Source organism: Sciurus vulgaris (genome assembly GCF_902686455.1).
Source record: "Sciurus vulgaris genome assembly, chromosome: 2".
Classification (NCBI taxonomy): Eukaryota; Metazoa; Chordata; class Mammalia; order Rodentia; family Sciuridae; genus Sciurus; species Sciurus vulgaris.
The window spans coordinates 175,809,412-175,832,484 of record NC_136462.1 but is presented as its reverse complement, the minus strand read 5'-3'; the positions used below and the strand labels follow the sequence as shown (position 1 = coordinate 175,832,484).

Sequence of the window (23,073 nt, the reverse complement as noted above, 5' to 3'; positions counted from 1 at the left end):
CAGCCCGCATACACCCAGCCACTCGCGCTGCGCAGATCACTGAGCGTCTAAAGGAACCCGCTGGGGACCACACCCAAAAGCGTTTTACTTGCCACCTCATACGATTAGATGTAAATTAACTTGAAGCCACAGATGACCAGGTCCTCCAGCACCCACAGTACCGCGCCTGGAAAACCGCTCCCGCCAAACATACAGACAGAAGGTTTCCGGGCACCACGCGAGGAACCCGGGGCCCAGGACTCCGGGAAGGGTGTCCGCACCCCGCCCCTGGGGGATGCCCATCCTAGTCCTCTCCGCACTTTGATCCTTTCCTTCCCCGCCAGGCCTGTGGCTAAAGGTAACACTCGCCCCGCAGAGCACCACGTGTCGTACTTTCACCCAGCTCCGTGGAGGCCCAGGACCAGTACGAGCATCTCGAAAATGGGGGGGGGGGGGGGTTCCCTGGGGCTCGTGTGGAAATGGTGTGGGCCGGCTTGATGTAAGGCGGTACCCACGAGCCAGGCACGTTCTAGGACTTAGCAGGTTCCTCCCCCCACCCCCACCCCATAAAATCCTCAGTCCTTAGCCTTGCAGCAATTAAGGACGGTGGTGGGGGCGGGGTGGGAAGGAGGACGAATGAATCACTTTCGAAGAGAGCTGGAAAGAGGGCTTTCACTAGGTATTGGTGTGGCTGATCCCTAGCCTCATTTTCTGCATCACGTCCAGGGGTCAGGTCTGTCAAGAAACGGAAGACGGAGGTGCACTTGGCAGCCGGTACTTCTGAAGCCCAGCTTCCCGAAAGGTTGCGCCGTGGTGGGGCGAGCCTCCCCGGTGCTGTGAGATTGTGATACCCGACTCCCCGCCCCCGGCGGACCCGCGAGCTCTCGGAAGCGCGCGAGGGCGGGGCCCACGAGGGCCGGAGACGCCCGTTCGGTGTCAACCAACCAGCGCCCGTCTCTGAACGGCCAATGGGGACGCGCCTTACAGCTAAGGCCGGGTCGGGAGCGAGGCTGCAGCGAGTGCGGCGCTGACAGGGACGCGCGCGCGATCCAGCTCGGACCCCGGGCCAAACCCGCCATCACCGCTGCCCGCCCAGTCGCCCCCTCCGCCACTTCCCCTCGCCATGGAGGCGAGGCCGCCGCCGCCGCCGCGGGGCTCCAGGCCGCGGGCCGGGCGGCGGCCCTGAGGGCGAGTGGCGGGCCGAGACGCAGCCGCAGAACCCAGGCGGAGGCGCCGTCCTCGTCCCCAGCGGTCCCGCCCAACGCCCGACTCGGTGAGTGTGGTGTCGCCGCCGCCCGGGTGGGCTCCGGAAGCGGGGGCGGCTCCGGGTGCGGGTGGGAGGGGTCCCCGGATCCTCCTTTTCCCAGTAGAATCCCTCCCGCTTCTGCAGTCGGATCCCAGGTCCCTGCGCGGTGGGGAGGGGGAGGGGGTCCCCGGAAACGTGCCGGACAGGGCACCGACCCCTCTCGACTGCCCAGGAACTTTGCGTGCGACCTTCTAGCGCCAGGCCAAGGCACTGCCGTGGTTTGTTCTGAAAGGAAACTTGGAACAGCGAGAACAGCTTGTGCTCAGGTTCATTTAATAGGAAGAAAGAGGAAAACTCCGGACAGGAGGAAATTTGCTCTTGCAGTGACCAACTTTTCTTTCCCTTAAAACCCCCAGCCCCTCCCCGCCCTGCCCGGCCGCCGCCGCCGGTCTCCCAGGCTCCCTTCTCTGCTGCCTACTCCCAACTGTTGAGGATGCTTAAGAAGAAAAATAGGGGCTTACAGCTGCCCAGAGTTCAAAGTGAGCCACTTGAGAATACACGTCCCCTCCCTTTTTAATTCCGGTAAATTAAAAAGAAAATCTTTAAAAAATCTTGTTTCCTGGAAATAAAAATTGAATCGAATGTCGAGTATGTTTGTGTGTGTGTGTGTGTGTGTGTGTGTGTTTTGTCAGTGATGATATTGTGAGGCAGGAAAGAGGAATATTCAGATCGTTCTAGGCAGGGTGAATGCCTTCAGAAGCCTGTGCTCAGAATAGGGATTCCTGCCCTGAACCAGTCATATCTCCCCGGAGATCGTTTCACGTGCCACCTGCTAGCTGTTGAGGCAGCCAGAGAACCAGAAGATGGGTGAGAGGACGACTGGGTAGGAAAAGGCGAGCATCTTCCTGCCTGGCCACTCCTTTCAAAAACACAGATCTGATGCTGTCACTTGTTTACTTAAAAACTCCTTCGCTTTCTTTTTCCCATGGGGGTGAATGAAGCCCAGAATGCCTTATCAGGTCATCCAAGGCCCTTGATACTCTTGCCTCAACTTACTTTTTTACTTTAGGCTAATCCCTCAGTTCTCTTTTCCTTCATCCCCACCCTGGCTATTCGGAGCTTTTTGACCACTTTCAATTTTAGAAGGTTTTTATTTTCTGTGATCCTCTTTCACCTTTACCTACCAAGCTCCATATATTCCTTTAAAGCTCCTCTCTCCCTCTCTGTCTCAAATCTCTGGGAGCTTTGCCATTGAGTTGCATCCCCAGCCCTTTATGTTTTTGTTTTGAAATAGTGTTTTGCTAAATTGCTAAGGCTGAAACTTGGAATCCTCCTGCCTCAGCCTTCTAAAACGCTAGGATTACAGGCATGCTCCATCCTACTAGCTAGGTCTTCTCATTTGAGAAACTTCTTAGGGGCAGGAGCTGTGTCTTGTTCAGTTTTTTTTTTTTTTTTTTTTTTTGGTGCTAGGAATTAGAACCCAGGGCCTTGTGCGTGTGAGGCAAGCCCTCTACCAACTGAGCTATATCCCCAGCCCTTGTTCACCTTTTCTTGGTGGAAAAATTCTTTTCTGTTGTCTCCTAGATCCTTTCCCAATACCCAAGATAATTTTTCACTGTGTTTCCTGAAGGCCTGCTTAGAGTGCATGCCCAGGACTTTTACTACATCAGATTTCCTATCTCCCCATATCCATCCTACCCAGCCCCCATAAGTATTTGGGAGTCAAGAACCAGCACTTTCCACATTCCACCAACTTCCAGTCTGCTTGAAGGAAAGGCCAAAAGCTGCTCACTTTTCATCTGTCTGCCCAAATTGATCTTACTGATGTGGATACTTTGTAGCTACTTATTTAGCATGTGAATGGAATACTGAACCAGAAAAGGGAACCCACTTACCTAAGTATATTCATGTGCTTTATATTTGCAAGGCTTATTGCTTGGGATGCAAAATGAAAGTAATGAAGTCATGCTCTTACCTTGAAGGAGCTCACAGTTTAATGCAGGACTGGTAGCTATAAATAGTGATATTACAGGTAGTACTAGAATGTAATAATATTCTCTGTTGTTTTTTTACTTGCCTGTGACAGATTGTGTAAGAAGTGCTTGATGTGAATTATCTCATTTAATCCTTTCAGTAGTTGTATAGGGGTGGAAGCTGAGGCCATACAGTGGGCAGATGAAGGTATAGTCAGGTTTTGAGTCTTGGTAGTCTATTTCCAGAACCTCTGCCAGATTGTGCAGGGGACATTCCCTCCATCCCTAGGTGATCTAGGAAAGCTTTCTTGGAATGGGCCTTTGTGTTCTGAAGGATGCATAGAAGTTTGCACATAGTGGACAGTGCACATAGGAAATAGCACAGCACCAACAGGTTTGTATTGAGAAGGACCTACTGCCCTCAGGAACTGGGAAGAGGTTAAACAGTGGAACTGGGTAAAGGTAAGAGGGTTGGGAGATGAGATTAGGGTCAGCTTGAAAGGTTATAGATACTATGTTTAAGTTTGAGCTTTGGAGAGCCACTGGAGGAAGGATTTAAAGGAGGTCAGGGACTTGGACTGAGTGGGCTTTGGAAAGGTCATTTGAGGGCATTTGTGGCTAATGCTGATACCTGTGCAATTTAGAAGACAGTGGCCAGGCCTGACACAGGTAGAATCATATCCTCTTAGACCCAAAGGAGGGTATGAAGAGAATTCTGTTCGGTTTTGGGAAAAGATAGAGAAATGAGAGAAAAATTCCAGCAATACAAAAGGGCATGTAGAGAAAACAAATTACTTTTCTATTCAGACCCCAAGTCTCCTGTTTCCTAAGGTCTTTCTCCAGGGATGGCTGAAGTGTCCAGTTCTGTTACCCTTCTGTCCACATTGTTCCTTTATAAACACTGTCAACCTACATCTACTTCCACAGTGATACAGACCAGTCACACCTTACTTTTAAAAAATTAACATATTTAGGGTTGGGAATGTGGCTCAATGTTGGATGCTTGAGGCCTTCTTTGATCCTCAGCACCGGAAAAATAAAGAACAAAACAACATATTTAGGAAATTATTCCAAATTAGTACCTGTAGAATTGTTCATTCTTTGTACTGACATTATCTTATTTAACTGTGTGACTATGTATTTGCACATGTGGCCATATGTATTTGTAACTAGTCTTCATATTAAACATTTGTTTCCATATTTTTCTATAACAGTGCAATACAAAGTACATACTTTGTTATGAGTGCATGTGTAAAATTATCTGAACAGAATGCTTTTAGAAGTGGAACTACTTTGTGAAAATATGTGTACATTTTTAAATTTTTAGACATGTAACCGAATTACCACCCCTTTCAGGTAGTTCAGCCAATTTATTCTCTGCCCCAAAATATGAGTGTATCTTAGTGGATTGTCATCAGAATAGCTAGCAGGATTACCTGGCATGCTTTTTCAACTACCACATACCTACCTTTCTCTTATCAGCCACCCACCCTCATGCCATTCTAGCTTATTTCTTTTAATTTACGACACATTGAGGCTCAGAAAGATCAAAGTGACTTGTGCAAGAAGAGCAGTGTTGGGTGGTGATGGCTTGTGTTTTGCAGCTCTGATATTTGTATTTGACTAGTACCTTTCTGGAGGCACTTAGCAAATTTGTAAACATTGTTGCATTATTTTGCTCCATCTTCATGTGGAAAAAATGAGATGCAGGTTAAGTTTGTGTTATAAGCCAGGAAATTGGCCAGATATAGAATCTTTTTAACTTCCAGCATAGTAACTAATAAGCATTTTCAAATGCCAAAGGTAAGAAAAAAAATTGTTTAGCCTTAAGTAACTGTAACAAAGCTAGCAATAATATAATACAAACTTAATAAAGCTCAGCAGAAACTCAAAAATAGCCCAGTATAGACATTGATTTTTTATTTGTAGTCAGTACACAGAGATGATATTTTTTGAATTGTTGAATAGCATAAAATATTTTATATTTACTCATATATCTTTGTTGTTTTAAATCAGTATAATATTGCATGCATCGACAGCTGTGGTTTGTACATTCTGTTAAGTTTTCCCTTTTTTATTGTTATAATTGGTACTTTTATAAACTGAACACCCTTGTTCAAATACTTCTTTGTTTTGTTTTGGATTATTTTCTTGGATCCTTACCCCTCCAGTATGCTCACTGTATCAGAATAATATTTTATTGCTGAATTGTTATCTTTAAAGGTTGAACTACTTTACAACACTGTCAGCAATTTTATATGGCCCTGATTCCTGACAACACAGCCAGTGCTATCATAATCAAAACCTAATATTTAATTAATTTTAAAGAAATGTAATGATATCTTGAGAAAAGTTTAATTCATGTTTCTTTTTCTTTCTTTTCTTTTTTTTTTTTTTTCTTTTTTCCCCGCAGTACTGGAGATGAGACCTAGGACCTTGTACATCCTAGGCAAGCGCTCTACTACTGGGCTACATCCCTAGCCCTTTTTAATTTGATTTTGAGATAGGGTCTTGCTAAGTTGTGCAGGCTGGCCTTGAACTTATGGTCCTTCTACCTCAGCCTGTAGCTAGGAGATTATAGGTGTAACTTACATTTACTTAATGAGACAAACATTAGAAAAGTATAGAATGGGATCATATTGGCATGAAATATAAGACTAGATGCTGTTCTGTTGAATATACCAGGCATTGTGTGAGGAGCAGGGCATACCCCAGAGTAACATGGATATGATTTCTGTCCTTGTGGCACTTAGACAGAAATTAATCACTTTATGGTAATTATAGATGTGGTGGATGTAATCAGAAGAGAAGAATAAGGTGTCCAGGGAATGCCAGAGAAGTTCAACAGTTAAGCAACATTTGCAAAAGCCCTGAGCTGGGAAGGGATTTGGTAGCTCAGGGCAGCGCTTCTCTTACTTGAATATGCACATGAACCATCTGGGAATCTTGTTAAAATGCCAAGACCTGATTCAGTAGGTCCGGGTGGGACTTGAGATTCTACATTGCTAACCACCTCCTGGGTGAGACGGATGCTGCTGGTGGGTGGATCACACTTGGTGGAACAAGGCCTAATTGAAAGGTTGGTGAGCACCTGAAACTGACTGATCATGATGAGCAGGAAATGGCAGGTGGCTTGCTGTGACATTAGAGTCATAATTCTCTGCCCTGGCTGTGCTTTAAATTAACCTGGAGAATTAAAAAAAAATTAGGGATGCAAATGCCACACCCCTGATCATTTTAATTTAATTTGCTGTAGGTATAGCCTGAGAATGTGTGTATATAGTTTAATTTTCCGGGTGATATTTTTTTTTTTTTTTTTTTTGCGTATCAGAGATTGCCCTATTTTGTGTTTTATTTAGAGACAGGGTCTCACTGAATTGCTTAGCACCTCACTTTTGCTGAGGCTGGCTTTGAACTTGCGATGCTCTTGCCTCAGCCTCCTGAGCCACTGGAATTATAGGCATGTGCCCCCATTTCTCGGCTTTTCCAGGTGATTCTAATGTGTAGTCAGGGTTGAGAACCATTGGACTTGAGAGACAGAAGCCAGAGTTGAGGGCTCCGTGTGCATACATGGATTTTGGACTTTATGAAGGCAGAGCTAAGCCACTGAAGGATTTTAAGCAGGAGATTGAGCCAATTTGATCTGCAGTTGTAGACATTCACAGTGCTGCATTCTAGAGTGGTAGTTTTCAGAGATGTGGATATGACAGTTCACTGAGATGCTGGAAGAAATTTTGAATTTTTATTTTGCCTTAAAAAAGAAGAAAACTGGGCTGGGGTTGTAGCTCAGGGGTAGAGCACTTGCCTAGCACACGTGAGGCACTGGGTTCGATCCTCAGCACCACATTAATAAATAAAACAAAGGTATTGTGTCTGTCTGTCTACAACTGAAAATAATTTTTTAAAAAATAAGAAAACTAATTCAGGGATCGTCATTGGCATACTTTTGAGTGTGTAGATCACATAGTGTTGGTGTTAATGTGTCAAGTACAGAATTTTGGGTGTCCTGAAGGAAGAGAGGGAGTTCTGCAGTGAGCAGAGATATACTGGTTCATTCAGTGGATTGCAACTTTATTTATTTATTTATTTTTTGGTAGTAGTGGGATTTGGGCCCCTGGCCTCATACATACTAGGCACACACTCCACCATTGACCAACATCCCCAACCCTTTTTATTTTATTATTTATTTTTGTCATACTACAGATTGAACCCAGGGCTTCACATACTGAGCTTTATTTTGAGACAGGGTTTCATGAGGTTGCCCAGGCTGGCTTTGAAAAGATTGTGCATTCCTTTGGTTTGTATCTCTGTGCCTTTATCTATCCCTGTAAACCTTAAATTTGGTCTTTTCATGTTATCCCACAATTCTTGGAAGTTCTGTTCATGGTTTCTTAACATCTCTCCGTGGTCAACTCTATTTTCAATATTATATATTTTATCTTCATTGCCTGAGGTTCTGTCTTGCAAGTGGTCTAGTCTGTTGGTGATGCTTTCTATTGAATTTTAAATTTGGTTTAATGTTTTCCTTCATTTCTGGTTTTTTTTTTTTTTTTTTTTTAAGAATCTCTACCTCTTCGTTGAAGTGATCTTTCAGTTCTGTATTTTCTCTCTGACTTCATTCTTATACCATCCTATACTTTGCGAATCAGTTTAACTATGCACATTCTAAACTCCTTCTCTGACATTTCTTCCACTTTAGTGTCAATTAATTCTGTTATTGGAGTATCTTAGTTTGTTTGGGGGCAATTTGTTCCCTTGCTTTCTCATGTTGTGTGTCTACCCATCTAACAGTATGGATCTGAGGCAGTAGAGTTTCTACCCTGTAGACTTAGAGGGTTTCTGAAGGTTTCCAATACCTCACTTGTAGAGAAGCTGCCTGTCTCCTTTCTTGGTTTCATACCATGGGAGAGCCAGGAATGTGACCTCCTCTATTCCCCCACCTTAGGTTGACTTTAAACTTGTGATCTTCCTCCCTCAGCCTCCCTAGTAGTTGGGATTACAGATATACTCTATGACACCCAATTACAACATATTGTTAATAGTTTACTTTATTAACTTTTCATTAATCTGCAAAGGTTATAAAATGAATCTGCAAAGAAGCCAGTGATTGAAGAATAAACTGTTAATACAAGCACAAACAAACAAATAAGATGGCAGAGCTGATACTAGTCTTCTATTAAGAATTCTTGGTGAACTATTAAATTATATTAAAGAAATGAACTCATTCGTATGAAGAATATCAAGAAACTTTTATGAAATGTGGATTTATAGCCTCTGTTATTAATAGAAATCCTTCATTAAAAGTATGTAGAACCTTGAGATGGCAAATAATAAAATAGGGGGCTATCATCAATACCAAGACATTTGAAAACTAAGCATCTGGAATATAGTCTGCCCCCTACTTCCAGTGTTGGGGATGCTAAGGAATTACTGTATCACTGAGCCATACCTTAGCCCCCCCCCCCCTTTTTTTTTTTGGTGCCAGAGATTGAACCCAGATGCACTTAACCACTGAGCCCCATTTTTGTGTTTTGAGACAGGGTCTCATTAAGTTGTTAAGGCTGGCTTTGAATTTAACAATCCTCCTGCCTAATCCAGGATCCTGGGCTACTCGACTCATGCACCAATGCGCCTGTCTCTCTCTCTCTCTCTCTCTTTTTTTTTTTAAAATGATGTTTACAGTTATAGGTGATTCAGTCAAATGCTTCACCAAATTTCTGGTTCTTATAAAAGACATAAAGGCACATACCATTAGCAGGTTCTTCCCTTACCTGCCCGGTTCACTTAAATAAACAAAATTGATTTAATACATGGAAAATAATATGTCAAGCAGCCAAAATGCATTCCTTTGTCAGTAGATAATGTTAGAGAATGCATAGAAAACAGTGCTGAATTTGTGATCAAATAATATTAGAATAAACCTGATTCCTGTGGCATGGCATGTACCTTTAATCCCAGATTTGGGAGGCTATGGCAGGAGGATCCTGAGTTTAAGACCAGCCTGGGCAATCTAACAAGACCTCATCTCTAAAGAAGTAACTATTTGAACAAATTTTGCAGTATGGGAGGTTTGCTGTACAGTGAGTCCAAGGCTGGAGGTATAACTCAGTGGTAGAGTGCTTGTCTGGTATATGCCAAACCCCGGGTTTGATCCCCAGCACTAAAAAAAAAAAAAAAAATTAAAAAGAGTTAAGCAGCTTTTAGCATATATTACTAGAGTCTTTTTAATAATTGAATTCAGAAAGAACCACTTCTTTTGTGAGCTATTGGAAAACATACTCTTAATAGTAAATAATTGCCTTAAGAACATTGTTATTTGGAGTAATTGTCTAAATATAAACTACTGACAAAACTGTTTTGATTAAAAGAGAAACTGGTTCATTGCCTTGTAATGGAGAAGCTGTCGAGTCAGGTGTCCTTCATTAGTTATGTTGTGATAGAGTTGTTGATGACTTATTTTCTTTTTAAAAATGCCAGTTGGCCAGGTATGGTGGCACATAACCTGTAATCTCAGCCACTTGGGAGGCCAAGGTAGGAGGATTACAAGTTTGAGGCCAGCCTTGGTAATTTAGTGAGACCTTGTCTTAAAATAAAAAAAAATATAAAAGGGAGTGGAGCACCCCTAGGTTCTACTCAAAGTACTGCAAAAAAGAAAAAAAGAAGGGGGAAAAATAGTCAGTCAGCTGTTGGTCACCTTTCTGTTTTCCTGACCACCCCTCCCTTGCCTCCATTTAAAATTCCTTCTCTTTTTCCAACTTCCACATATGAGGGAAAACTTCCGGAGTCTGGCTCATTTCATAATGTTCTCCAATTTCATCCATTTATCAGCAAATGACATAATTTCATTCTTCTTTATAACTGAATAAAACTCCGTTGTGTATATATACCACATTTTATTTATTCTTTTATCTGTTGACATTTGCTTAGGCTGGTTCCATTAGCTTGCCTTTCTGAATTGTGCTACTCCAAACGCTGGTATGCATGTATCAGTATAGTATGCTGATGTTAGTTCTTTTGAATAAATGTCAAGGAGTGGAATAGCTGGGTCACAGGGTGATTCCATTCTTAGACTTTTGAGTAATCTCAATACTGCTTGCCAAAGTGGTTGTACTAATTTGCACTCCCACCAACCATGTACCTTTTCCCTCACATCTTTGCCAGCATTTATTATTATTATTTGGATTCTTTTTTCCCCATTTCAGTATGAGGGATTGAACCCAGGGACACTTAACCACTGAGCCACATCCCCAGCCTTTTTTATATTTTATTTTGAGGCAGGGTCTTGCTAAGTTGCTTAGAGCCTCAGCCTCCAGTGTTGCTGGGTTTACAGGTGTGTGCCACCACGCCTGGCTTTTATTGCATTCTTGATGATTTCCATTCCAACTGGTGTGAGATGAAATCTCACTGTAGTTTTTGATATGCATTTCCCTGATTACTAATGATGTTGAACATTTTTTCACATATTTGTTGCCCATTCATATTTCTTCTTTTGAGAAAAAAAAATTTTTTTAATCATTTACCCATTTGTTGACTGGGTTATTTGTTTTTGAGGTTTTTTTTTTTCAGTTTTTTATATATTCTAGATGCTAATTGTCTCTTGGAAGTGTAGCTGGCAAAGATTTTCTCCCAATCTGTTCTTTCTTCACATTCTTAATTTTTTCCTTTGCTCTGCAGAAGCTTTTTGATGCCATCCCCCTTAATGATTTTTGGTTTTCTTTTTCTTTTCTTTCTTTCTTTTGTTTTTTTTTTTAAACTAGGGATTGAAGCCAGGGGCACTTAACCACTGAGCAACATCCCCAGTCCATTTTATTTTGAGACAGGGTCTTGCTAAGTTGCTTAGGGCCTTACTAAGTTGCTGAGGCTGGCTTTGAACTTGAAATCCTCCTGCTTCAACCTCTGGAGCCACTGGGATTACAGGAAGGCACTACTGTGCTGGCTCTTGGTTTTCTTTCTTTCTTTTTTTTTTGGGTGCTGGGAATCGAACCCAGGGCCTTGTGCTTACAAAGCAAGCATTCTACCGACTGAGCCAGTAGAAATAAAACCAGTCCCAGTTTTATTTCTTGAGGGTATCTAGAGGGAGGAAGGAGGGAAGAGAATGAGGAGGTACTAAGAATGGAATCTATCAAATATGCTATGTCCATGTGCAAATATACTATAATGAGTCTCACTTATCTACAATTATAATGTAATTAAAGTAATAATGCTAATGATAGAAAGGAGATCAGTAGAGTAGAGGAAGCAGATTAGGAGGAGGGAAAGGGAAAGTACTGGGGAATGAGATTGACCAAATTATGTTATATGCATTTATGTATCCCACTATTATATTTAATGATTAATGCATCAATTAAAAAGCCTACTGTTAAAAAAATTTAAAAAAAAAGGCCAACTGTTGCCAGGTGCAGTGGCACACATGTATAATCCCACCTATTTGGGAGGCTCACAAGGAAGATCACAGGTTTGAGGCCAGCCTGGGCAATTTAATGAGACCCTGTCTCAAAATGAAAAATAAAGCCAGGCACAATGGTGCATGCCTGTAATCCCAGTGACTCAGGATACTGAGACAAGAGGATTGCAAGTTTGAGACCAGTCTCAGCAATTTATCAAGACCCTGTGTCAAACTAAAAAATAAAGGGCTGGGGGTGTAGCTCAGTGGTAGTGTACCCCTGGGTTCAACCCAGGTACTACACACACACACACACACACAAATAACAATGATAACAACAGATAAATAAACTAATTGACTTAAAAAATGCCAACTGTTTGGGACTGGGGGTGTAGTTCAGTATTAGAGCATTTGCCTAGCATGGGCGAGGCCCTGGTTTTATTTATTTATTTTTTGGGGTACTGGGGATTGAATTTAGGGGCACTGAGCCACATCCTCAGCCCTTTAAGAGACAGGGTCTCACTGAGTTGCTTAGCACCTCGCTTTTGCTGAGGCTGACTTTGAACTGGTGATCCTCCTGCCTCAGCCTCCTGAGCCACTTGGATTACAGGCGTGTGCCACTGTGCCTGGCAAGGCGTTGGTTTTGATCCCGGCATTGCCCCCACTGCTCCCACCCCCAGTCAACTTTTTATGATAAGTGTGCTACAAAGCAAATATCATTTGAAAAAGTAATATCCTTAATCTGTCTCTTCAAGTAAAGGTATTATTTTAATAATGAACATGAAAGTAATTTATTTCTTCTTAGAAAATGCTTTGGGAGAACACTTTCCTCTTGATACTTAAAAACAAGCTTTATTGAGATAATTTACATATCATGAAATTCTGTGGTTTTTTAGTGCATTTATAGAGTTGTGCAACTATCACCATTCTTATTTAAGGGCATTTTTATCACTCCAAAAAGAAACCATGTACCCATTAGCTTCACTCCCCATTCTGTTCTCTCCAGCCCCTGGTATATACTAATATTTCTGTCCCTGTGGATTTGTCTATTCTGAGTATTTCATAAAAATAAAATTGCATAATCTGTGGCCTTAGTTAGGGCTCTCTACTGTTAAACTACATCCCCAGCCATTTGTATTTTTATTTGAGACAGGGTTCTGTTAAGTTCCCTAGGCTGACCTCCAACCTGAAGTCCTCCTGCCTCAGTCTCCAGAGTCACTGGGATTATAGGTGTGCACCACTGCACCTGGATCTGTTTGTGCATTTATTTATTTATTGGCACTAGGGATTGAACCAAGGGGTGTTTTACTACTGAGTTACATTCCCCAGTCCTTTTGATTTTTTATTTTGAGACAGGGTCTCAAGTTGCTGAATGTCTCACTGAATTTCTGAGGCTGGCCTCAAACTTGTGATCCTCCTCTCTCAGCCTCCTGCAAGCATGTACCTCTATGCCTTGATCTGTGTTTAATTTTTTGAGGAATTGCTAAGTGCTTTCTAGAGCATCTGTACCATTTTATAATCCTGTCAGTAATTCTATAATAGTATCCATTTCTCCACATCCTTATTGGCACTTGTTATTATCTTTTTAACTTCAGTCATCCCAAGTGGGTTTGAAGTGGAATTGCCTTGCGGTTTGGATTTGCATTTCCCAAATGATTTATGATTTCACTGTGATTTTGTTGTATCTATAAAAATTCTTATAATTTCCCACATGAAAAACTTGGAAATGTAATTTTGTAACCTGATAAAAATCTCCAAATATATTTCTAATTTCCAGATACTCTAATGAAATAAAGAACCTAGGCATTTATTATTAGCAGCTGTTAAAACCATTATCTGTAGTAAGGCAGCCATATCAATGTTTATAGCAACTCAAATCACAATAGCTAGATTGTGGAATCAACCTAGATGCCCTTCATCAGATGAATGGATAAAGAAACTGTGGTATATAAACAATCATGAAATTCATCTGGAAGAATAAGAAACCCAGAATAGCTAAAGCAATCCTTCGCAGGAAAAATGAAGCAGGGGGTATCGCAATACCCAAACTTCAACTTTATTACAAAGCAATAGTAACAAAGACGGCATGGTACTGGTACCAAAATAGACAGGTAGATCAATGGTACAGAATAGAGGACACGGACACAAACCCAAACAAATACAACTTTCTAATACTAGACAAAGGCGCCAAAAATATGCAATGGAGAAAAGATAGCTTCTTCAACAAATGGTGCTGGGAGAATTGGAAATCCATATGCAACAGAATGAAACTAAACCCATATCTCTCACCCTGCACAAAACTCAACTCAAAATGGATTAAGGACCTTGGAATCAGACCAGAGACTGCAGATTATAGAAGAAAAGGTAGGTCCCGATCTTCAACATGTCGGCCTAGGACCAGACTTCCTCAACAGGACTCCCATAGCACAAGAAATAAAAGCAAGAATCAATAACTGGGATAGATTCAAACTAAAAAGCTTTCTCTCAGCAAAGGAAACTATCAGTAATGTGAAGAAAGAGCCTACAGAGTGGGAGAATATCTTTGCCAATCATACTTCAGATAGAGCACTAATCTCCAGAATCTATAAAGAACTCAAAAAACTCTACACCAACAATACAAATAATCCGATCGACAAATGGGCTAAGGAAATGAACACTTCACAGAAGAAGATGTACAAGCAATCAATAAACATATGAAAAAATGTTCAACATCTCTAGTAATAAGAGAAATGCAAATCAAAACCACCCTAAGATTCCATCTCACCCCAATTAGAATGGCGATTATCAAAAATACAAGCAACAGGTGTTGGCGAGGATGTGGGGAGAAAGGTACACTCATACATTGCTGGTGGGGCTGCAAAATTAGTGCAGCCACTCTGGAAAGCAGTGTGGAGATTCCTTAGAAAACTTGGAATGGACCCTCCATTTGACCCAGCTATCCCACTCCTTGGCCTATACCCAAAGGACTTAAAATCAGCATACTACAGAGATACAGCCACATCAATGTTCATAGCTGCTCAGTTCACAATAGCCAGACTATGGAACCAACCTAGATGCCCTTCAATTGATGAGTGGATAAAGAAACTGTGGTATATATATACAATGGAATATTACTCAGCCATAAAGAATGACAAAATTATGGCATTTGCAGGCAAATGGATGAAATTGGAGAATATCATGCTAAGTGAGATAAGCCAATCTCAAAAAGCCAAAGGACGAATGATATCACTAATAAGTGGAGGATGACACATAATGGGGGGGAGGGAAGGGTCAGTGTTAGGGTTAGAGTTAGGGTTAGGGAGGGGGGCAAGTATGGAGGAAGAAAGTACTGTATAGAGGGTAAAGAGGGGTGGGAGGGGTGGGGGGAAGGGAAAAAATAACAGAATAAATCAAACAACATTACTGTATGTAAGTTTATGATTACACAAATGGTATGCCTTTACGCCATGTACAAACAAAGAAACAACATGTATCCCATTTGTTTACAATAAAAAATAAATAAATAAAAAAAAAGAAACTGTGGTATATATACACAATGGAATATTATTCACCCATAAAGAATAATATTTGCAGATAAATGAATGAAATTGGAGAATATCATGCAAAGTGAAATAAGCCAAGCCCAAAAAACCAAAGGCTGGATATTTTCCCTGGCAAGTGGATGATGATACATAATGGGGGTGGGGGGGTAAGAGAAGAGTGGAGGAACTTTAGATTATGTAGAGGGAAATGAGGAGGGGAGGAGCGGGGGTATGAAAGATGGTGGAATGAGACAGAAATCATTACCCTATGTACATGTATGATAACATGAATGATATGAATCTTCTTCATGCACAACCATAGAAATGAAAAGTCGTACCCCATTTGTGTACAATGAATCAAAATGCAGTCTGTAAAAAAAAATAAATAACCCCCCCAAAACAAAAAAAAAAAACATTATGGAACTTTATAATAGAGAGGGGGTCAAGCTGACATTATTCTGATGAATCATAACACATCTGAAATTGGGACAACCAAACCTTTTGTCCCTTCTGTGTGATGCAGTAGGAAAAACATGACATCATTCATGTTACTCCCCTCTCCATAAAGCAAATCAAAACTAACTCAGATTAAGCTTCTGGATCTAACAGTTTATAGAATGCAAACTCAGAATGTGAGAACTACTGCAGAAAAAATGAATCCTGTCACTTCAAATAAATGTTAAGAAAAAAGAGTAAAAGAATTATTACAGCTTAAGAAAGACTCAAGACATATTATTAAATGTAATGTGTAGATTACATATTACATGTGCTTTCAACAAACCACTGTTGGAAGATATTTATGATATCTACCATTGGGAATATCAGAATATTGTTAAATAATTTTATTTTTTTAAGTTATGATAGTAGCATTGTGATTATGTGTGTGTGTGTGTGAGAGTATTTAAAAAGGAAGACTTAGAGACAAATACTGAAATATTTATGGATGAAATGATATAATATCTGGAAGTTGCTTAACAATTATTCAGTGTGTTTGGAGGGTTATAGGTGAGACAAGAATGGACACATATTCATAATTATTAAAGACAAATAATAGGTATAAAAGGGTTTGTTTATTGTGTTCTCTTTATTGTATTTCAGAATTTCTGTAGTAAAAAGTTTAAAAATACTCCCAAGTGATGAATTGTAGTGATTTCAAACCCATTTGTTAGAAATATAAAAATGTAACATATTCTGATTAGTGTTTAAGAGTAATTGTGTCTGAGAAGATGAACATTTGAAATGCTAGGGTATGGCTCAGTGACAGGGAGCTTGCCTAACAAGCCCAAGGCCCTGGGTTTGATCCCCAGCACCATCAGAAAAAAGAGAAAGAAAGGAAGATGTACATTTTTTAGCCAAAAGAGAAAGAAAGGAAGATGTACATTTTTTAGCCAAATGTAAATGAAAATGTTTTTGTTATTGGGTGGTAGAAAGATAAACATCACAGTTAACAAACATAGCCACAGTGCGCATTCCTTTTGGACCCATTCTCTTTTGGTTCTGTTAGCCATTAAAAACAAATATCGACTTGATATCAGACTTTCAAACTATTTTGCCACAAAGTGTTAAAATGAAATTTTTTGTCAAACCTATTTGGAAATATTTAATAATATGGGTCACACAAAAAATGAGTTTTATATCAATATTTTAGTGGTATCAGTACCATTAATGTGATCATTATTGTTTCACTTGAAACATTTTTTTTTGTTTTATTTACATATATTAGTACATATGCAGTATTTATAGGTGAAGATATGTTGGGGATGTTCTTATTAGTGGGTTGGCAGTCAGAAAGTTTTGATTGTCACTACTGTAGAAAATGGACTGGGCAGATCAGAGAGATTTATTTGGTGATTGAGCAGGTTTGGCCGGTGATGATGGCCTTCTGGAGTGGTGATGAGAGATGTGGAGATATGTGGACAAGCATGATTTAAGAAGAAGCATTTGTAGAATTCCGGATTTGGGGTTTTTGGAAGACATGATTGTTAGTTGGTGAATGGAGCTTCAGTATGTAGGAAGAAGTTGAAATCCTGCTGCTGTAAATTGTGCAGGCAGTTTTCAAATATTGATTGACAAATAACTTAACCCACAATTACTTTTCAAATATTGGTTGACAGGCGGCTTAATACCATATTGTAAATGCATTGATACTACTCATTAATAAAGAGAATGCCTTCCATTGATGTGTCAGCAGTACTGTTAGCAGAACATTGTGGAATAGTTCCAGGATTTCTGCTGTTCTAAAAGAAACTGAGGGGTCCAGTCTTTTACCCTGATGTTTCTGTTCTGGTTGCCTTTTCTGGTCTCCAGTGATGTGAATGCATCTCCCACCTTTCAGTGAGTGAGACCAGTCCATAAGTCAGTGCCTCTGCCTGCACTCTGCAAGACCCTCCGGTGTTCCCTACTTCCTAGCTGGGCCTGCCCATTTTGTTAGCCCTTACCCTCTACTGAGTTCAAAGTGACTTGCAGCTGTTGGTTCTTTCTTTCTTCAGTTTGGTGTGTTAGCTAAATGGGCCTCGCAAGTCCTTGAGTCCAAACCTCACAGATGAGAAGCAGAAGCAGTCCAGGGAGATTCTGCCTTGCCCAGGGTCTTGCTGTTAGCATGGGGCAGGGAAAATTCTTTTCCTTCTATAGTTCATGCCCAGTTAGCAATAGTACCTCTGCAGGTGTTCTGAACCTCTAAGGCAGAGATTCTTAAAAAAAAAAAAAGATTCTAAAAAAGAAAGAAGATAAACATGGTTTTGATGTTTTTAGTTCTTATATTTTTAAAATTGCGTTTAACTTAAAATTGTGTATTTGAATAATTAATATGTATACATGTTAAAAACGTATCAGTAATACCAAAAATATATAATAAAAGTTAATTCTCTTCCTTCCATCTTCCCTTTTCAAAGACATCCCTTTCTACAGGTACTGTGAATAGTACTTGTGAAATCTTCCACATATATTACATGGCTGTGCAATGTAATAGTTACTTAAGTTTGATATTTCAATTACCAGTAAAGGAGGGTATGTTTTATGTTTATCAACAACGTTGATAAACAGATTTAGCAGATTAAGATATGCTCCTCCTCTTCTCCTTCTTGTTTGTTATTTGCAGTGCTAGGGATCAAACCCAGGGCTTTGTACATGCTGGACAGGTGCTCCAACATGCCCTTCCTATCTTTATTTTTAATTTTTAATTTTTTTAGTTGTAGATAGGCACAACACTTTTATTTATTTAATTTATTTTTGTGTGGTGGTGAGGATGGAACCCAGTCCTTGACAGGTCAAAGGCACTACATTAACATATAGAATTTCCTTATGCTTTAACAGTCTGTGATACTAAGAAATTAAACTTGCAAATCTACTGAAGCAGATTCTCTTAAGACCAGTGCTTTTCATTAGCTAAATATGAATTACCAACATGTAAAAAATATTTATCCTAGCTCAGTGTGGCAGCACATGCCAGTAATCCCAGTGACTCAGTAGACCAAGGCAGAAGGATTCCAAGTTTGAGGTCAGCCTCAGCAATTTAGTGAGACCTTGTCTCAAAAATAAAAAGGTCTGGGGATGTGGCTTAGTAGTAAAGCACCCTTGGGTTCAATCCCTAGTACCTCCTCCTAGCCAAAAAGAATCCTAAACTTAAAGTATTAGTACTATGGCTTTGATATACTTCATTTTATTGCTCACATCTTTTCTTCTCACAGTTGTAGTATCACTCACTCAAATGTGGAGGACAGATTCACTGTGTGAGAGCCAGGACTATGGTACAGTTTTTGGTCAAGAGATTTGAGACTGGGGAAAGGGAACTAAAGGCTCCTTGTTTCTAGGATAGTCCTACTTAAGAGGTACCCTTCTTTGTAGCAGAATCCTAAATGAGGCATCAGTGGCAGAATCCATGTCCAGAGTATGTTTTGCCACCCTTTGTACTTTTTTTTTTTTTTTTCAAATTAACCTTTAAATCAGCCCCCCAAATCAAATTGGATTTTGTTTTTTTTTTTTTTTTTTTCATATATTTTTTGTGAGGCCTATTTTAATTTTGGGAGTTGGATTGATTAGGGTTCATAAATTCTGCATGCCAGGTTTTATAAACTTGGACAAGATACTTAACCCTTCTGAGTCTCCATTTCCTCACCTGGTAATTGGGTTCAACAACATTACTCAATAAATGTTAGAAGTTATTATTTTGATTATATCTGTTTTTCCTCCCTTGTGGCTGGATCAGGACACAGTGTAGCTATTTGAATTAACACAGTAACATTTTTCCTTCCTCCTTTTTTCCCCCTTTGTGGTGACAGGGTACTGTACTACTGAACCACATCCCCAGCCCTTTTTCATTTTATTTTGAAACAGGGTCTCATTAAACTGTTGAGGGCCTCACCACGTTGTTGAGGCAGGCCTTTGACTTGTGATCCTCCTGCCTCAGCCTCTAGAATTACTAGGATTAAAGGTGTGCACCATCATCCTCAGCTCCTTCCTGGTTTTGACAGGAAAATGTCATGTGGGAAGGGAGGAAAGGGAAAATAATTGAGTGAATGTAATGAACTCTACAGTATTTACTTTCTGAACTGTCCCCTGAGCTGTATGACACACTGTCCTCATTTTTTTCTACCTCTTGTTTTTCCTCAGTCCCTCGGACCCATCTTCTTTAGCTACTCCTTGACTTACCAGAGATACTCATTTTCAGCTTCATGTTTCACTGTACACATTTTTTTATTGGAATCATATGACTATGGCCATGGTTTCATTTTCCTTGCTAATCAGGAGAAAGTTGGACCACAGAATAGATATAGTTGGTAGCCAGCAACCTCTTGTGTCCTCCACTGGGCTGTTTCTCAGGCTCCTATGACAGACTCAGAACTGACTTCATCTTCTCTTTAAATGTGCTCTTTTTATATTGTTAAGTCTTGAAGAATGGCACAACCCAGAAACTTACATGAGAAACCAGATGATGTTCATCTGGTTGGTGACACATTCTTATCCATCTTATATCTTTAATATTTCTCAAATTAGCATACTTTTGCCCATCTCATCTGTCTATGAGTTTAGGCTGCTTCTCATGTAAATAATTGCTATACAGTCTCTAGTAAACTAATCACTACTACTTCCTCCAAATTTGTTGATCAAGTGGCTGTCACAAGAATCTTTTTGACTTTCTGATCTAATTACAGCACTCACCAGTTAAAAATCCTTCAAAAAAAATCCATACTCCTTAACAGAGCAAACTTTTGGGATCTAACCCCTTATAACCTTTTCCCTGAGCCCACTGACCCTTGCCTGCTGTGTGCTTAGGCTCTCTGCCCTTGGATGGACTGCCCATCTTCCTCTTTCCTAAGTAGTATTAAAATTTCTTAGAAAGCATCTCCTTCAATGAGCATTCCCTCACTGACAGCCACAGACTGACTTCTGTATTGATCCTGTGCTTATTTCTATCAAGACATTTATTAGATTGTGTATAATCCATATGCTTATATTATATAACCTTTACATCATCCTGTGAAGATTAAATATTTTATACTCTTAGATGAATCCTTACGCCCAAAATGTTCACTAGTACGTAAATTTACTGAGGTATGGGTTCACTTTACTTGCCCATTGAATTTGGTGGCAGCAAGAACTAAGTTCATTGAATAGTGAAGTGAACTTACTTCAGCATCAAATTCTTTTTATTATTTCCGTTTTAGGCAGGCCACAACTTTAATAAAAGCATTAATATTTTTGAAAAGTATTATACTCAGAAGGAAAAATTGTTTTTTATCCAGTCATCAAGATTTACAGGAATCTTGTCATCAATTATGTTTTATTGTTTTCTGTAGAATATATCATAACGATATTCAATGGTACTTGAATTTTTGTGTGTGTGTGTGTGATTCTTTGAATGTCAGAGTTTTATTAGTTTGTTTTTTTACTACACTGGTTGCTCTTTGAAGACAGGGACTGTGGGACTTTTCATTTTATAGTTTTCTTCATCTCCAGTTCTAATGTAGTATCTGGTTTATAGTGGGAATGAAGAATTGACTGCAGTAGAACCATATCAAAGACCCTCTGATTTCAGATTGCAAATTGCTAGCCTTATGAAACAAATGGATATTCCTTCAAAATGAAAAAATACAACCTAATCATTAGGCATAGTCCAGGTACCTGGCTCTGGCTAGAGTGCTGTGTGTTTTTCAAGGAGCCAGGTAGCATTACTGTGAGATGGAGTTTATGCACACTAACTGGAAATTGACCAACCCCAGCCCCACATGCTGGGGTTAGAATCCAGGGCCTTCTGCATGGTAGGCAAGTACTCTATCACTGAGCCACATCTCCCAGCGCTAACTGATGTTTTGAGGAACTAGAGATTTTTTAAATTTTAATGATAGTTTAGGTTAGAAATATTTGTTGTATATCATATTTAATTATCATTTAACCATATTTATTCAACTGTTTTTCATTCCCCAGCTGATATGGGGACTTTTTAATTTTTTCTTTTTTCTTTTTTTGTCAGATCGTTAGTTATTGTTGCTCATCCATGGCTTATGAAAATCTGCATTTTGTTTGTGAACTCTTTTACCTCTCCTTTTGAAGCATAATTGAGAACCTTTTTCTCCTTACCTCTTGACCTTCAAACCCAATGAACATTGCTTTTGAAAGTTGTTTTTCTCTACTCTGGATGTCTTGTCACAGATGCATTTACTACAGGAGCTTATTTAGATATATAGTACATGGTATACTATATTTATCATGATTAATATTTACAACATATAGTGAATTTTAGAACAAAAGTTAACAAGGATTTGAAGTAGTCTCATGTAAGTAATTAAAATAACAGTGGTACTTCTTTCAAACTTCTTTTTTCCCCCCATAATATGGTGAAGATAATATGGCCAAAGAAAGAAGTTAATTATTTTTGGTATTACCCAATCTTACTTGTAGGTTGTCATTAGAACATGATGATTATATAATAAAAAAGAAAAGTAATTTTTTTCTCCCAATATTGGGGATTAAACTCAGGGCTTTGCATCCTACCTCTAAGCTACATTCCCAGTCCTACTTATTTTTTAATTTTGCGATAGGGTCTTGCTAAGTTGTCCATGTTGACCTTGAACTTGGTGGATCCTCCTGCCTCAGCCTCTCGAGTAGCTTGGATAACAGGTGTGCACTACCATTCCTGGAAAAACGGAGTAATTTTTTATGAGCTTTATTGATAACAAATATTTTGTTCATTGTTCATCTAGTTTTATAAGTTTTATATTCTAATTTCTAAACTAGAAAATACATTTAAACAAAAAACTTGAAGTCTCTGTAATGCTCTCAAAACTCATAATTTTCTTTTTTTTTTTTTTTTTGCAGTTTTGGGGATTGAACCCAGGTCCTTGCAAATGCTAGGCAAGTGCTGAACTATATCCCTGAACCCTTCATAATGTTTTAAGATGTTTTTGTGTTCTCCTCACCTCTTCCCCATCCCCCTTATTTTGACATTAAGTCAGTCATGCATTGGTAACTCAAATATATCTTGGAGGCGAGGCAGGCAGTGTGAATGAGAAAATTTGATTTATTGCGTTCTGTGTTACATTGGGGGTTCCATGGTCTATCTAAAGGAGTTTGTTGTTTTGCTTCTTGTAAATTTTTAACACACTATGTAACCAGTTTTAACTTTCACTTTAACTGTGAAAGGACTATTAAAGATTGTAAAAGGTATGGTTTGTTTCTCTTTGAAACTGAATTCATTAAGTAATTATACTATTACTTACTCTTTTATACCCAGCTGAAATAATATTTACATAATGATAGCTCCTTAATTCTGGTATTTTTTTTTTCCCTTTAAGATTGGCGTAATAATTGGGTTTGGTGACACACTTCTGAAATCCTAGCAGCTTGGGAGGCCAAGGCAGGAGGTTTGCAAGTTTGAGGCTGGATTGGGCAACTTTGAAAGAATCTGTCTCAAAATAAAAAGGTGTGGAGGTGTAGCTTAGGGGTGGGGCACCCCTGGGTTCTGTCCCACTGATC

General features: G+C 39.7%; 1 protein-coding gene across 3 annotated transcripts in view; it reads left to right on the top strand.

Moving 5' to 3' along the window:
• Window positions 1-958: 958 nt before the first annotated feature.
• The window catches only part of PTPRA (protein tyrosine phosphatase receptor type A), a 136,568-nt gene continuing 114,453 nt past the window's right edge, over window positions 959-23,073 (top strand). For 2 of the 3 annotated variants that reach the window (XM_079127541.1, XM_079127539.1), the window contains exon 1: window positions 959-1,252. The gene's annotated coding sequence lies outside the window, so the exon portion shown is untranslated. The remainder of the gene's footprint in view (window positions 1,253-23,073) is intronic. The other variant, XM_079127540.1, reaches the window with a different exon arrangement.